This window comes from Thunnus maccoyii, chromosome 23 (genome assembly GCF_910596095.1).
Source record: "Thunnus maccoyii chromosome 23, fThuMac1.1, whole genome shotgun sequence".
In the NCBI taxonomy this organism is placed as follows: Eukaryota; Metazoa; Chordata; class Actinopteri; order Scombriformes; family Scombridae; genus Thunnus; species Thunnus maccoyii.
In genome coordinates this window covers 5870176-5886957 of record NC_056555.1, presented here as the reverse complement: position 1 = coordinate 5886957, position 16782 = coordinate 5870176, and the positions used below count along the sequence as shown (strand labels likewise).

The 16782-nt window shown below is 36.9% G+C and overlaps 1 long non-coding RNA gene across 1 annotated transcript; it reads right to left on the bottom strand.

The window, feature by feature from the left end:
• Window positions 1-8008: 8008 nt before the first annotated feature.
• On the bottom strand, window positions 8009-9705 carry LOC121891049. The gene is made up of 3 exons (XR_006094020.1): window positions 9484-9705; window positions 9321-9397; window positions 8009-8631 (listed from the first exon to the last, which is right to left on the bottom strand). It is a non-coding gene; the product is annotated as an uncharacterized LOC121891049 (long non-coding RNA).
• Window positions 9706-16782: the final 7077 nt, after the last annotated feature.

The window sequence follows — 16782 nt, the reverse complement described above, 5'->3', positions numbered from 1 at the left end:
CTTGTGCTGAGTCTACATGTTTCTGTGTTTCTGCCAGGTGCTGAAATTCACCTACTATTTTCTACCATTTTTCTATTTTTCACCAATATTGATACAGAGGTCTGGTTCTAAATTAGTTTGTCTATGATAAATGGTATAGTTTAGTTGTAATAGTTTAATAGTAAAAGTTTAGCTTAGCAGAAATAATGGAAACACTTGGAAACACAGCTAGCTTGGCTCTGTCCAAAGGTAACTAAAGCCGCCTATAAGCACCTCTAAAGCTTACTAACACACATTGTATATTGTTTGTTTCCGTACAAAAACAAAAGTATAAAAATGACAGTTTGTATTTCTTGGCCCATCACAGAGACTTTCTGGAGTCTTTGCTGGTTGCCTGGCAACCCCAAATTGTCATTAAGTGTACCTTGATTTCTGTACAGATGAGATATAACATGTTAATAAATTAACGTTAGAGGTTCTGGTTGGCCAATTTTGTTACCTTTTGTAGGAGCCAAGCTAGCTGTTTCAAGTCTTAATGCTGAGCAAAGCTAATTGGCTGCTGGCTCCCATAATGTATATATACAAATACAATGTATATATACAATACATTTTCATTAAATAATAATAGTACTGCAAAAAGCAGTAAAAATTAGTAATTGAAAAATGCAGATCAAAACTTGTTAAGACAGGAGAATAAATTAATATAAGTTAAAATAAAATACATAAATAAAATGCAATAATCATTCATTGAATGGCAGCTCAATTTTTAAAACTCAAATATGTTCATGGTATGATGAGGAAAAAATTAATAGACATGAATATTCAAGAATCATCCTATGTTTACAACACGATCTTAATTGAATAGATTTGTTAGACACAATAACATTTCAGTAAAAGTTAATAACACATTATCCCAATAACAAATTAATATTTGTCCCCCTTTGTTATAGCCATAATACTCTCCTAACCTTTGCCTAAGCTTCTACATACATGGTTCCTTAAGAGCTGAGGAGTATTGATATTTGCAAACAAGGGCCAAAAGGTCAAAGTAGGCTGTATCCTATTTCAGCACAAGCAGACATAGTCTAGCCTGCACTATTTCAGCTAATTGTAGCTTAGTGAGCAGCTACGCAGCTAAGGGTTCATTCTTTCTGACAGAAAGTTTAACAAAACAAGTAAATTTGACTCAAAATGACTCATGGGATGGTTTATACACCATAAACTGATGTTAACCAGCAGGGTGAGATACTTCTTTCACTTGACAGTCACTCAAGTAAGAATAAAACTGCAAGTGGATGAATTTTTTAGGAATGTATAATAACAGCCTTGATATTAAACAACATCTACCTTTATCTCAATAGCAGAAACAAAGACATTTTTTTATGTAGTTTATGAGTGTTGATGCTATACTGATAAATTAAATCTCATTTAAACAAGATGTTATTGCTGACATAATTATGGATATCATATGAAATGTTTCCTGGGATATCTTACTGGTTGTGGGTTCATGGAATGTGGGGAAATGTAATTTCTTAGTTGTTGCACTTTTCTTTATTTTTTGTTATATATACAAACTACAACTGGAACAACCATATGGAATGTGGTGTATTTTGCTTAAGTTATATTTATGTAATAGTATATCAAATGAATTGTCAGATCTCTCGAACATCATGGCTGTACTCTTTCAGATAAAAGTAGCCAACCTGTGACCTGAAACTCAGTAGACTTAATAGGACTCATTTGACTTTAACAATAGACAAACCAGACTAACCACTACTGTATGTCTGTTTACATCTCGCAAACACTCAGCATCCACTATTATTAAAAGGCAAACATATTTACAGCCTCATAAGGGCTGATTACCCAACCAAGCTTATGAATCAATTTTACAAACATGTCCACAGAAAACAAAAAATCCTGGTTATTTTGATACGGCTGACACATCCTCATTCAGTTTGTGAATTTCTCTCTGTTATTTGAATACATAAGATACATTAAGTGTAAATTTAGGAGGGAATTAAGGGGGAAACAAGGTACTCTCCAAAACCAAAGCCAGAAGCTAAGTATTTATCCAGACCTAACTGCTGACCAACGACAGCAACATGCCACCTTCAATGAAATCAAAGACCTGCTACGGAAGACCAAGCTGAAGTATGGGGTGAGGCATCCAGTGAAGATGCTGATTACTTTAATAATGAAGCACAGTCTTTTACGCGCCCATCTGAAGTCATGGACTTCTATACGAAAGTGAATAGAGGTATGGACTTTATTAACAGACTGCACCCGATTCACCAAGATGAGACAATTTGGACACAGAAAATAAAGTTTCTTTTCCTTCTTCAACTGGATGAACAATGAGTGTTTAAGTTAGAAAAAGCTGCACTCATTAAAGAAGAACCTATTGGGATTTATAAGATCTACATTCAGTTCAGCTTATAAAATCTATATTCAAGGAAATTTTCCCCATGGCTTTATTGAGAATATGGCATAAGTATGTACAATTATCATATGTATAATAGGGAGCACAAGGAAGGATAAAGAGGGGGAAAGAAAGAAAGACAAGGAAGGAAAAGAGATGAAAAATGGGAGAAAGAAAGAAAAGAAAAACATATTTATAATCATGGTAATGTTGTGATCCCTTAATTTATTTGAAAAAGTTACTAAGTATAGTCATTTAAATAGTTTACACTGGTTTAACACCTCTATTATTAACACTAAGGGGTATAATAGAAACTCTAAAAGGGGGACGCTGACAAAGCTGTCATGTCACTGCTTTGTAAACAGAAGCCAGATATGGGGAAGCAGAAAGGAAGAGTCTCAGAATTAAGAAAAATGTTTTGAATAATTGTGAACAGTTGACTCTTCCTGGTGAGCTCAGGGGAAAGCTGGGGGGAATGATATGGGGACGTGGCCTAGGGGTGGGTTTCATTTCTCTTTTTTTAAACTGGGTGGCTTGAGGTTATTGGCAGAAAAGGTGCTCATTTTGCATTACCTCAAAAAATCCAAATAATGCATCAAGATATTCACAAAATAGGAAATGATATGTATGAAGTAGTTGCTTCCTCTTCTGCCAATAACAAAACAAAGCAATAATAGTATTGGTGCATAACAATCTTAAACTACATATTATTGATAAAGGGAAAGATGGAGAAGGGAAAAGAATAGCATTTCTGTAAGTACACGCACCAAATATGTACAAACCGACATTCTTTGCCAAATTATCTAGAATCTTGGATGGTATGACAGATTATCAATTAATTCTTGGAGGTGATATGAATACCGTATTTGACCCATTAATGAATAGATGAAAAATCAGTAGTAGCGGCTCAGCCTCTACTTTAGCATTTTCTAATGTGGCAAGTAATTATGCTATGGTGGATATCTAGAGAGTGTATCATCCAAACAGGAAGCACTTTACCTCTTTCTCAGCTAGACACCAAACATACTACCGAATGATTATGTCCTGATATCATCTAAGAGTACTTATCTGGTGCAGATGACAAAAACTATCTACATGTCTATGTCCCACCATCATGCAAGTCTATGTACATTAGGATTTCCTAATACTCCAAACCAGGCTCCAAGATGAAGATTCAATTTAACACTCTTACAGAATGGAAGGTATTGTGAGCAATTTTGATCAGCTTTACAGGAATTATTGCATTTCCATGAGAATTCTGTAAAGGATATGACGTTAAGGTATTTATGGGATGCTATCAAAGAGTTCATTTGAAATAACACTATAGCATTTTCTTAATTTGGTTTTAATAAGACTTACCTCAAATACATAACAAATCTAGAGCATACTTAGGCTAGATTAATTGCAGAACAACAGTCATTTTGATCCTGAAAATGAAAATGAATGAAGTCGAAGTTAAGTTAAATACCTTACTTTCACAAATAGAGTACCTGGATGGTAATTTATCCAGTTTTCTGCGGGACATTGTGGTCGGAGATGGGATTACATCCACAGTGTTAATGACTTGGAAACGTTTAAGAGACTTAAGCTGTACTATTGAACTGTGCACTGTGAACGAAACTTGGCATGTACATTCAAGACTTAGTGCTGGATGTCTCAGGCACGTTCAGAAATATATAAAAATACCTCATAAAAAACATTGCTTCTGCTTCTTCTTCTGAACATGGATTCAACAAGCTGAAAGACGGACAGCCACTCTGTCATTGCAACCCACATTGGTTGGAGGTGGGATTACATCTGTAATAATACAAACTACCATAGAGAATGAACTGAAAAAAAAGTTAAGAATTAAACTCTATTCCCATTCCTAACAGATGGGAACTTTGTATTTATGTTCAAGACATAGTGCAGGATGTCTCAGGCATGTTTTGAATGGGCACTACAGTTCATCTGATCAACTTCAGCTCAACTCAAAATTGTAGTCTCCAGATATTCTGTGTGTGAGGTGTTTAGGGAGCATCAGTAAATTGTAGTGTCTACCAATAGCCTGCATGTGAGGTGTTTGTTGAACATGGGTAAATTATAGCATTTACAGATAGCCTGCATTTTAGGCATTTACACTGTTAAAAAAAATCATAATTTTACAGAAAATAATTTAATAATTTTTACAGTGGTTTTCTGTTTTTCTTTTAATTGTATACAACTCTAAAATTACAGACATTATCTGTAAATTAACAACCCAACGTTATTTTAAGAATTATGCCAATAATGACAAATGACATTTATTTCTCATTTTTATACAGAAAAAATACTATATTTATTTATACTGTATTTTTTCTGCTTTCTTAAATTACATACAAATTTATGTAAAATGACAATAATTATCTGTAATTAGGGCCTGAGCACCGAAGGGCGCCACCTATGTAACTAAAATGGCCGCCACAGGCCATAGGAATGTCGTAAAGAGATCAAAACAAAACTCAATTATTCGTCTCAACAAGACCTATGAATCATACACTGACACCCCTAACCAAAATCCAACAGGAAGTCCACAATTAGCCTTTCAAAACAGACTTGCCATTTTGGCCCCCGAACAGACGCTATCTCCTCCGAGGGCATTAATGGTATCGGCTTCAAACTTTAATAGACGACTTATGACGAAAAAAAGTTGACAAAAGTTGTAAAACTTTGTAATAACTCGAACGGTTTGGATTTTATAAGCCCTCAAAGTTGCAGTGCCACATCACACCTTACAATGTAAAACAATGGGGGGGCATGACCTTTGTGTCAAACAGAGGCTTCTGATGTCTAAACTATAAGTCTGACCACTTTTAAACCTGTATCAATGGATTCGCCACAAAATGTCCTACTAAAATATGATTTTTAATGTAAGATTTGGCAAAAGTCATGGGATTTATGAGGAGATTTCACAAGAAGCGTAATCTAAAATCCTCCTCTCCAACTGCTCCTGGTGATGTCACTCCCTCAGTGCTGTGAAACATTCTGCAATACACACTCATTATAAAATCACAGGAGAAGCAAGAAAAGACTTAAAAACTCATACTCTAATATCTCAAAAACAGTAAAAGATAGAAAAAACATGTAAATTCAAGATTTGTAGGTCAAAGTCTCGTGACACATTTAAAGTTCAAATGAAGTCTGTATCTAAAACTATGTGCAAAATAGACTTGATGAAAATTAGGAAATTAGTTTGTTTTACACACAAACTCATCAAGAGTTTTCAATTTACTGATTGAAATTCAAGTGAATGGGCCCAAAACTTGCATAATTTTGATGACACAGGTGTGAGCAAGACAGACATGTCTCACCCTGCAGAAAATTCTCATCCTCACACCGTTGAGTTTTGATGTTTCGCCATGACAGAGGAAGTTGCTATAACTTTATTGTAAATGCTCCAGTCTGCACCAAACTTTACATGTTTGATAAGACTCCCGGCCTGAACACATGTACATGACAATATTCCATCAGTGATGCAAACTGGCTGAATAGCGCCCCCTTCGAAATTTCAGCAAAGCAGCCCCAGCAGCAGGCAAAATAGTGGACAAAGGAAGTGATGCTTATCTCCTTCTTGCACTGTCTGAAAACATCAGCCCTTCGACTGCGCCGCAGCCTGACGTCCGCCGAGGTGCGAGGGCCAGTTCAATGCTGCTTGCAGCTTCATTAAATATGTAGCTCTTCATATAAAGGTTTATGTCCATACTAACAACTTAATGTTTTTCTTTGTAATTTTAAAAGGTTAATCCTTTTAGTTTTATATGTATGTGTACTTTTACATTCAAACTGTAATTCTGGACACAAATTAAACAAACTTTTCTTTTTTTAAAGAGTGTCTACACAAAGCTGCACTGCGCTCATGGTTGAAACTTTCAGCCATGTTGCACCTCTGGCCACAATAAATAAGTGATATCACAGTGAGTAAAAGCACTTACAAGCCAATGAATCTGACAAAAGTAAGTAAAGGCAAAGTCAGGAAAACAATGCGTTGCAATAGTCCAGGCAGGACGAAGCAAGAACGATAAGCTTTAAGTCCTTTAGAGCAGCAACATGCTTCAGAGTTTCAGCCTCAGAATTTTTTTTTCCATATGTGATTTAGTGTGGACTTACTATTAAAAGTGTTTACAATAGGCAAGGCTTCAGAACAGAAAATAACACAAAACACCCTTTATTTTTTGTGAAAACCTTTATTTTTAGTCCAAGTCTTGGTGTTAAGACTCCTGGACAAACCAGGGAAAACTCAAAGAACATGGACAAACAGAAATAGCTCTCGTGCCGTTAATACTCCTGGCTAAACTTGGGAGGACATCAAGGAGCATCAAAAAACAAAAACAGCTCTCATGTTTAATACTGAAACGATGGAATGGCTCAAAGTTATGCCCTATGCATGGAGGAAGGCCTGGCTGACATACATTTAAATATTTCAGAGAATTAAAGACAGAGTCACAATATATGCCTTTTACATCATCCACATCACTCTCCTGCAATAACTGCACTGCTTCTTTGTAGGTATCAACTGTTCGTACTATGTCAGGACACAGTGTTTCCTAGAATGCTGTAAGACCTGAGACAGCTTGAACAACATGGACTTGTGACCACTTCTAGTCATGTGGTTCGAGCAACAATAACATCTATTGTAGGTGACAATTTGGGGTCACACTGCATTGGTAGCTACACACAGAATTTCAGCACTCCCAAGTACTTGCAGTACTGCAGGCACTAACTGCATACTGTCAATACTAATAATGGAATGGCTCAAAGTCAGCAAGTGTGAAGACTGCAAACTGAATCACTCTCGGTATCTGACATTTTAGTAGGGCTGTAGTCTGCTGGTCGACTTGTCGATTAGTTGGTTGATATGCTCTCACCCGACTAAATTCTCATTGGTCGAATAATCTCCTTGTTATTTTCATAAGGAGAAAAGTGCTACATCAATAGCTTTCCAGGAGTAATCCATTATTTCCTGCGGCGGGAGGGACAGACTAACAAATTACCTGTGAAAACGGGTGTATTCAAAACACCCCCGTTGTTTTCACAACTTTGAACTTGCCCAACCTAATGGACACTGCTGGGTCTAACCGTACTCAACGTTTACTGAACATACTGAATGTTTACTGAATCGGTATTTCTCCTATAATGATAACGAGAACCCCCGCCAGGCCAAAAAAATTTTTTTTAATATTTGATAGCATTTGGGAGTCTCTGTGCAGCGCTGTTCCGGTACGTGAGTCAACCTCTGTGTCATTGCCTGGGAAACCACTGGTAGCGTGGCTCCATTAAGGAGTATGTTTGCGTAGTGAGTGGGAAAGAGCGAGGGGCAGAGAAGTAACGGTGGATGCAAGCGGGGCAGAGGAAAAGGTCAGTAGTAAGTTGTCAGTCTGGCAGTAAATGTACAGTACAGACTACAGTGTGTCAGTTAATAAATGCTAAAAAGTCACGTCTGTTATTTCCCTAAATGCTGGAAAAGTAAAGGGGGTTAGCTCCAAAGTTAGCAACAATTTGTTAGCCTAACCTGAAGACACAGAACAGAGAAATGTGTGTCTGCCGAGTTTACTGTGCACTCTGTCCCGGTACCCCACCCCACCCCCCCGACTAATCAATTAGTTGAAGATTATGTACGATTTTAATCGACCAAGATTTTCTTTGGTTGACTACAGCCCTACATTTTAGTATTATGTAACCCTGGTTACAATGTAATAACAGAGCACAGGTACGTAATAGTCAATAGTAATAACTGGACCAGTAACAGGGGACACTAAGCTTTTAGAAGCCAGTATTTTGAACATCAATGCTGACACAGACAGCAATGGTTTGAATGTTTGTGGCCACTTGTTATTTCAAGCTGAAAGGTCAACATGTAATACAACAGCTTTTTGGAAAGAACAATGTATGAAAAATAATAAACTAAAATAATAAAGCCGCAAAATAAAAATAAAAGATACCCTTTGTTCTCAAAGTTGGTCCTTATTGCGTTGGGGCCCTTTCCTGACCAAATGTCAGTGTATCGCTGTTTATTTTAGTTCTACCGCACAGTCCGTGAGAAAGGAGAAACCAAGGAACCCTGCACGCATCTCAGGTTCAAAACCAGTGGTTCGGTTCACTCACCACCGAGTTCACACTGGGAATCTCTGGGTCTAGGGATCTGAAGCCTTGCAGGAGTCTGGCAGGAAGTACTGGCTGCGTCCCCTTTTTCTTTATGGTATCACCAAAAGCCTGACCTACAGACAGGCCAGATGAGATCCAAATATCTCATTACATTCATACTGTCTGCATAAATCATGTTCATTTTCTAATCTCCCATGAATTATTACCAATTAATAATAATATTTTGTATTGATTAGTTCAAATCATGTTCTCAAAAAGGTTTAATTGTACAACAGAAATATATCTTTAGTTTCAAGTGTTCATTTGTAGTTGTGTAACTACAAAAACATTCAAAGTGCTTCTTGTAATCATATTCAAATACACATTAATAACCATTTACAAATACTCAAAATTATGTGGTTACATAAGTAACTGACAAAAGTACATTTTACAAAAATAAAATAAAATACCATGGAGTACCCCTTTAATTTGGTCAAAATTGCATCAAATGCAGTAAACATTAATAGTAATGTGAGGCATTAAGGCTCAGTAATTGTCTCTCCTTGCACCGGTAACAGTGAGAAATTGCACTAAATATTAACCTCTTTAATTACCATAAACATAAAAGAAACATAAATTGCACATAACACCAAATAATCATGCCAGCTAAGTGGCTAGGCTCAAGTTAACACACTATTAGCATAACAAAACACAGTCTCAGATAGAGCACTATTAGCACCTTTTAATGGCTATCAGCGCCAATTAACATAAATATCAGCTGCCTTACAATCATCTTAACAGGTTTTATAGTGTTTTCACTCACCGCTGAGTCAAAGTATGAATGAGCTTTACAGCATTTCACCTCGGCAAATCATCTGGTCTCTCACGCTGCTTTACAATCTTAAATGTAACAGTATGGCAGTCAGCAACTGTTTAACATCATCGAGAATTAATATTACTTCGTTCAGAAGATCAGAAGTTCTTACCCAACGGATGACAAAAGATTTTATTTTCTCTATGTCCCAACAGCACTTGAGGTAGCCAGTGTTGGTTGTTTCATAAAACAGGAAGTTATAACACTGCGGAACTAAGGCCGATCGCCTGGGGCTAGTGGGGTTCATTGATTTGTTATTTGGGGATCTTGTCATACTGAGCCCTTCACTGCTGCTTGGAAAACAAAACATTGGCTGTGTTTCTCCCTTTATGCACATAGTCTCATGGTTTTAAACAACTTTTAACAGATGTAGTAATGTTTATATGAGTTAACTGAATGATATTTACTCCAAATGTTATTTTTATATCAACACTTTTTCATAGTTCTTCGTATTATTATTCTCTTAGTGTATATAATCAACCTAAATTAATTATTTATTTGTTCCAAAATAAAATGAATTGTTTTTAAGGATTTTAATGACTTTCCAATGAATTATTTACTTCTCAATTAAGATGAATTATTTTAAAGGGATAATTCTAATATTAAAGGGTGTCATTTTAGAGCCTGGGCTACAATTAAGTATCTCCTTAATCTTGTCTTTTGTGTACTGATGACAAATGTCATTCAAACCCTTGATCTCAACAACAATCATTTGAATAGTTGACCACAGAACAAGATACTTTGCCTGGAGTTGCATGTAAAACAGGCAAAGATTTCTCATGTACAAAGACCTAATACCAGTATTTTCTGTAACCTGAGACTGATTTTTACTTGGGCCCATTCCAGTTTCAGTTTCATTAGGCTAAATCTGAAAGGACACAGATGGCTCGGAGTATGTGACTCTAGTATTTACATCAGTTTCATGTTTATGTGTTCTTGAAACATGGGATGTAAATGATGACTTCACTTTAAACGCCTTGTTACAATTGCTGAATGGGCAATGTACTAACTCATGCTTACTCAAAAGTACCTTGAGGTGTGCAAGAAGATCTCTCAGATCTATGCATTGCTTCTTACAATGATCATCATCATCACATACAAATGACCTTTGTGTGTCATCCAACTGTGAAACAGGACTGTTGTGGGAATGATAAACATTAGCTTTTAAGGCGGGTTACTTAGTGAATTTTTGTTTGCAGTCTGAAAAACAACATGGATAGTGACTATATGCCTCATGTCTGTGCAGAATCTGATGATCAACATAGCTTTTAATTCTTTTCAGGGACATACCACATGAGCGGCATGTAAACTTTGGCATAACATATGCCATTGTAGCCCACTGTTGGAAAATCTCTCGACTACTCTACCCAGCACAAAGGAAAATAACAACTAGAACAAGCCTAAGAACTCTGTAAGTAATAATATAACTCTGTAAATAATAACTGAACTCTGTGAGTAAAAGCTCTACAGACCAACAGTGCACACACTCACAAACAGCCTCAAACTGAGGTTGCATGTGTGAGATGTGACATACCAAAGGCTGTGGTCGACCAACTGTCTTGGTGGTCGAAAGGCAAGACGTGTTCTGAAGATTGGCCCACTGTGTAGTTAATATCGTCACCTGCAGCCAGTGAGAAAAAATACAGAACATGCAATTGTAGCAGGGTTTCCAACAGTGTATTGCAAGTCCGGCAGCCGCAGGGCCTAAATATCAGGGATTAAAAAAAAAAAAGTATTTTCAGATGTTTTCCAAGAGAGAGACAGTGTGTGACTGTGCTGCTGCTGAGCACGCGCCCACACACACACACACACACACACACACACACACACACACACACACACACACACACACAGGAACGAGCGAGAGGACGTGCACCGTTTGGTATTTTACAAAGTAGTTTTTTTTACTTGATGAACGTCGGCACTGATACCGAAAATGAACTGAATGGGGTTTACTTCTATAAAAAAAGCAAAATTACGGTGAGGGCGGTGGGCGAGTAATGTAATCAGTGTATGTATGCCTGAACACCGTGTAACACCCTTACATATGTAATCACATTTCGTGTGCGCCCCCCCTGAAAAAAACACACCTTAACATGTTTTGCTCAGCCAAGCCCCACCCATCACCACACCCTGCAGCCTTCTGCAGATTTCTGACGGAAACCCTGTGTAATCATCTGTGTGAACTCGAAATGCAGCAAACTCGCCTAATGCCTAATTATTACGTAAAAAATGGGGGCAGCGCAGCGACAGATTCAATTCCTATTGGTCAGCTTGTTGATGGGTAAAACATTATTACCAGTGAACCAATTTGGATGATGCTGAAAAACAATGACCATTGCACAATAAAAATTTATGAGTGGGTTCACATTTATAAATTCCAATGTAGATAGAAAAAAATTCTATTCATTGTGTTACATTAAACTGGAATGGGCCTTTATCTGCTGTTCAGAAAATTGAAAATGACAATGCTTTGAAAAACCATATGATTTCCACATTCTGTGCATTTAAAAAATATTGATACTTTTGATATTTTGTTAAGTCAATTACACTTTATTTGTATAGTGCTTTAAACACAACACAGTTGATCCAAAGTGTTTTACAGAGAAAATGGTGAACAGAGATGAGAAAAGCACATATCCTTACACACTCAAACTCTCCACAAACCACTCATCCACATTCACAAACACACTCATATGGCATTGAACTAGCTTAAAGTGTTTGTTATTATGTTAACTGATCAGAATGTGAATTTGTTATGCTGTGATGCTTTGCGGTGTTGTTAGTTTCAACAACTTCACCTCAGGCCTTCATTCAGCCTTGCAGGTAGCACCCTTTTCCTCTTCTCACACACATCCAAACACAAATATTGACACATGATGGAAAATACAAGCTAAAAAAACAACAAACCACAACCCCTCAATTCAACAGCACAATATGATGCTTTCTCCAACTGTTTCAACAGGCAAGATAGACACATGGAGAAATGCCATTTTTACTTTTTCAATTCCTCCTGGGGGACTTTGAAGAACTGTTGTAAATTTATATCTGAATGCATTAAATAAAAGTGTTTTACAATCAAAAGTGGTGTGTACTTTATTTATGATTAAGTTTCCAACCCCACTTTAATTGAAACAGTGAAAATGTTATAGAAGTACCAATTTACTGTGAAATATCCTCAACTGAGGAAATACAAAATAATCTTAAAGCTTACATTATGAGAATTTGAAGAAACTTTTCTACTGTTCATCAGTAAAGTAGTTTAAATATTAAATGTTGTATTAATTTTAAGGTTTTTACTGTAATTCTACAAAACCTGAATTGTTTAATATTGTATTTGATCATAATAATTTAGGAAAAACAGTATTTCTCTGCAGAACTATTAGTGCTATCACTTTACTGAAGGTAGTTGGTCATAATAATTTAGGAAAAGTCTGTAAAATAACAGTTTTTATCTGCGAAACCTTTACTGAAAATTTCTGTAAACGTATTGTTTTTGTGCTTTATTTGAATTAGGATATTTTACTTTAATTTTACAGTTTTTGTTTGGCAGCCCCTGCTGCCAGTCATTTAACCTTTTTTTTACGATTTTTTTTTTACAGTGTAGGGAGCATCAGTAAATTGTAGCATCTACCAATAGTCTGCATGAGAGGTGTTTAGGGGAGGGGCACATCTCTCTTAAGGTATTGAGAAATCGGCTGTTCCAAACAGGCATGTTTGGAAAGGGCACTGCACTGGTATGATACAAACAGCCATACAAAAAAATTCACAGAGACGGTAACTTGCAATTATATGAATTGTGATATTAATTAGTATGCAAAGGTTTATCCCTTTTCACAGGTAGGATACTCCCAGCACTCTACCAGTGGGTGATTGGTTCCCCGACTGTGATATACCTGTCTGTCCTCTCCTCTTCTTCCCTTGTTAGAGGTATTAATTCCTGTTTTTAATAAACAGCCACTTATGGCAGCTAACCCACACTGACTGTTGTGGTCTCTTCACTGAAGCCCGTGTGTCTCAGTCCAGTTGAAAGTTCCATTTACATTAAGATGCTTTTCAGACAGCGAGCCTCTATTGTTTTCAATATAAACACAATGGGGGCCGTACTGCAGAGGTCAATAGCTTTGCAGTAATATGGTCATAAACAAAAGTATTAAACAAAATTCAATTTTGACCACATGGTCCTAGATGAAAAGTCAGTGATTACAGTTCATCCTGAAGGGTATATGATATACCAAATGTCATAGCAATCTGTCCAATATTCATCAATATATTTCACGCTGCTAGCATGGCTAATATGTAAGGAAAAGCAGAAATCATTAAAAGTTCAGTTGTGATCATTACATCACTGCATTTGCAGTTTGACAGAAATATGAGCAATGAAAAACTGTGATTAGCAGAAGGAAACAGATGTCTCTGATTTGTGTAATGAGAATGAAAACAGATTTGTGGAGTTTGTAGTGAGGGTAATTTTGCAGAGGGTGGTGGCAATCACAGAGACTGTGGTTATGGTCTTGGTTGATGGTTGATCAATCTGAAGAATTTCCTGCATGACTGGATTAAGTTTAGTAGAAATGATTGAAAGGCAAATGTGTCACACAGATGAATGAGAATGTGGCACAGAGATAATTTCACAGCTCAGGTTAAGATTTTGCAAGTTATAACTAACATAAAGCTAAAAAGGGTATCAGTTAACCCTGTTACTTTTGTTTGTGTCATGCTATAGCCACAGGGGAAGAGTGACTGTCGATCATGAAGGTCAGAGCTTGTAGAGAAACAGTGGTCAACTGGTCCAGATGCAGTCTTTATGCAACTTTCCTGAGGCACGAGTCTACTTTTTGTGTGTCTGTGCCTGTTTCCGGGGACTAAAGGTGCGCACTTGCGCTGACGTGGGAGGAGAGGTGCAGCTGAGGCTGTGTTTATGCAGATTAAGCTGCGCAGTGCAATTTTGGTGCTTATTGTGGTACAAAACTGTGTTTGTGATAAAACCTGCCCAGACCACCACTTATCACACATGTAGAAGCAGGACAATTTTTGTGGCTTCAGTTGACAGAGAAGCATGCCTCTGACATCTGACACGGATGTCTTCAAAATCACAAAACACCTTTCATTTACATTAAGTTTTTCCCCTTTAAGTTTACTACATGTTTATTCATTTACTGCAGATTGACATGAGTATCAAAACACAATTTTTAGAAAGATTCTTACCAATAATATCATCCACAGGAGTCTAGTCCAATTGTAACAGGGTAAACCCCCTAGTTTGTTTCTTTTTCCTGATCTACTGGGGAGCACTCTGTCAAAACAGCACACAGGTTTGAGTCTTTGCAAAAATAAACTTCATCAAAAACAATTGATAAAGAAAATGATTAAAATAGTCCAGGCCCAGAGTCTCTTTAAAATCACCGTCCGCCAGCACATTAAGGTATTAAAGTCCAGTGTCCAGGGAAGAGTCTCTCCTCCTCCTGTGTGATCGGGACAGGCCGGAATGTGTCCAGGAGTTAGGGATAACGAACAGCCTATGTGCAGAGAGGCGAAGTTAAGGGCAAAATAGTTGCAGTCTTTAAAGGTGGCTGCTAATGCCCCTTGTATGTGCATTAAATAAACAGCATAAGGGCACAGCCAGGATATTTCCTTCAAAACGCAGTGGGTCAATTAATTCATAATTGAAATTTTTAATGAAGCAAAATTTTAAATTTTAATAAAGCAAACAAACAACTATTTGACCCTAGCATATGGTGAATTTAAGTGGCTGTGTATATTCACTTAGGGCTGTATTGAAGAAGACTAGAACAATAACAATAACAATAAACAATAACATGGAATCATGTAGAATTAAGGAGAGGTCCTTATCTGGGAGGAGAGGTGAAGCGTTCCTCACCCCCCCACGGATCCCACAGCACCTCCAGTCCATGTATGTTTTGATAGTTTGTTTTTTTGTTGTACATCAACTCTCAGATGTACTTCACTTTGGATAAAAGTGTCTGCTAAATGAACTGTAACATTGAAAAACAGAGACATGTTTTCCGTTTTTGTTGTCTGAATTGGATTAACAAGAAAAACAAATTCAAATATCAGTCCAATTTTGGTTTTTGCAAATTCCTTTTTTGTTTTTCCTTAGAAGAGCGAGACAAGTGATTCGGAAGTAAAAGTAATGTATCAAAATAAAAGCCAAGCGCATTCTATAACATTACGCAAGCACATACCAGGGTAACGTTAGAAGAAAAGTAAATAAATAAATAAACATGGACTGATGGAAGTATGTTAGCAACAGTAGTTGATTACATGTGAAAAATAGAGACACTTGTTTTGTTCTTATTGGACACCCGTCAGTGGATCTGGCTTCAATTACCACCCAGTAAAAGCATCACCTGTGCTCTCCGTTTTTACACTGCACCTCCATTACTGTATTATCATCATCATCATCATCACTGTACCTTTGTCACTGTATCATCATCATCATTCACCCTCAGCTCAGAGTCAAATCTACATATCCTTCTGTTCTAACTCTGCTGTCAGCTTCTTACAAATTCACGTCAGAAATTTCATAATGTAGGCTATTTGGTCTAAAGAATGATTTACCACTGTGCTATATACTGTGTGAACACTGTTTTAGGAGCTGAGCTGTGCTATCTATCTATCTGTCTGTCTGTCTGTCTGTCTGTCTGTCTGTCTGTCTGTCTGTCTATTCATCTATCCATCCATCCATCTAACCACGCTATAGCAAGCATTGCCAATGACAATGTTTTTGTAGAGATGCAGTAGTGGCAGATAATATAGATATAACAAAAGCGAAAAACAAGTTGTTTTCTGGTTTTGGTTTAATTTCTATTCCAACTGCCGATTTGGAGATGAAAATAGGAAAACCATATGGACTTCGTTTTTTTAATTCACATGACAAACAGAAAAGCAAAATAGTGCATTGTATATTTGTTTATCCTGTTATCAAACAGGTTGAATACAGCTTTGGACGGAGGGTATATGGACCAATGTGTAATATTAAACCACATGTAATCAACTACTCTTGCTAACATTCTTCCATAAGTCCAGGTTTATTTATTTATTTTTCATTATGTGTTTGCATAACGTTATACAATGGGAATTCTGTCCTCTTGGCTTTTATTTTCATACATTTACTTTTAGTTCTGGGTCACCTGTCTTGCTTTTCTAACACTGTGTCCTAACAGCAAGCACGCGTCTGACTATCACGTGGCATCACATGACATCGGCCGCTTCCTGATCACATTGAATCCGTTACATATGTAGTTCTTTTACATAATGTAAACAAACCACGTAGGCCTACCTATCAGCTGTGCACTCAAGATCAGACTGGAGATGTAACCTCCGAGGTTGAATGAGTACTTGCTATCTTCCTACATTTGTACTTTTCAAACAGAAAACACACGTTTTA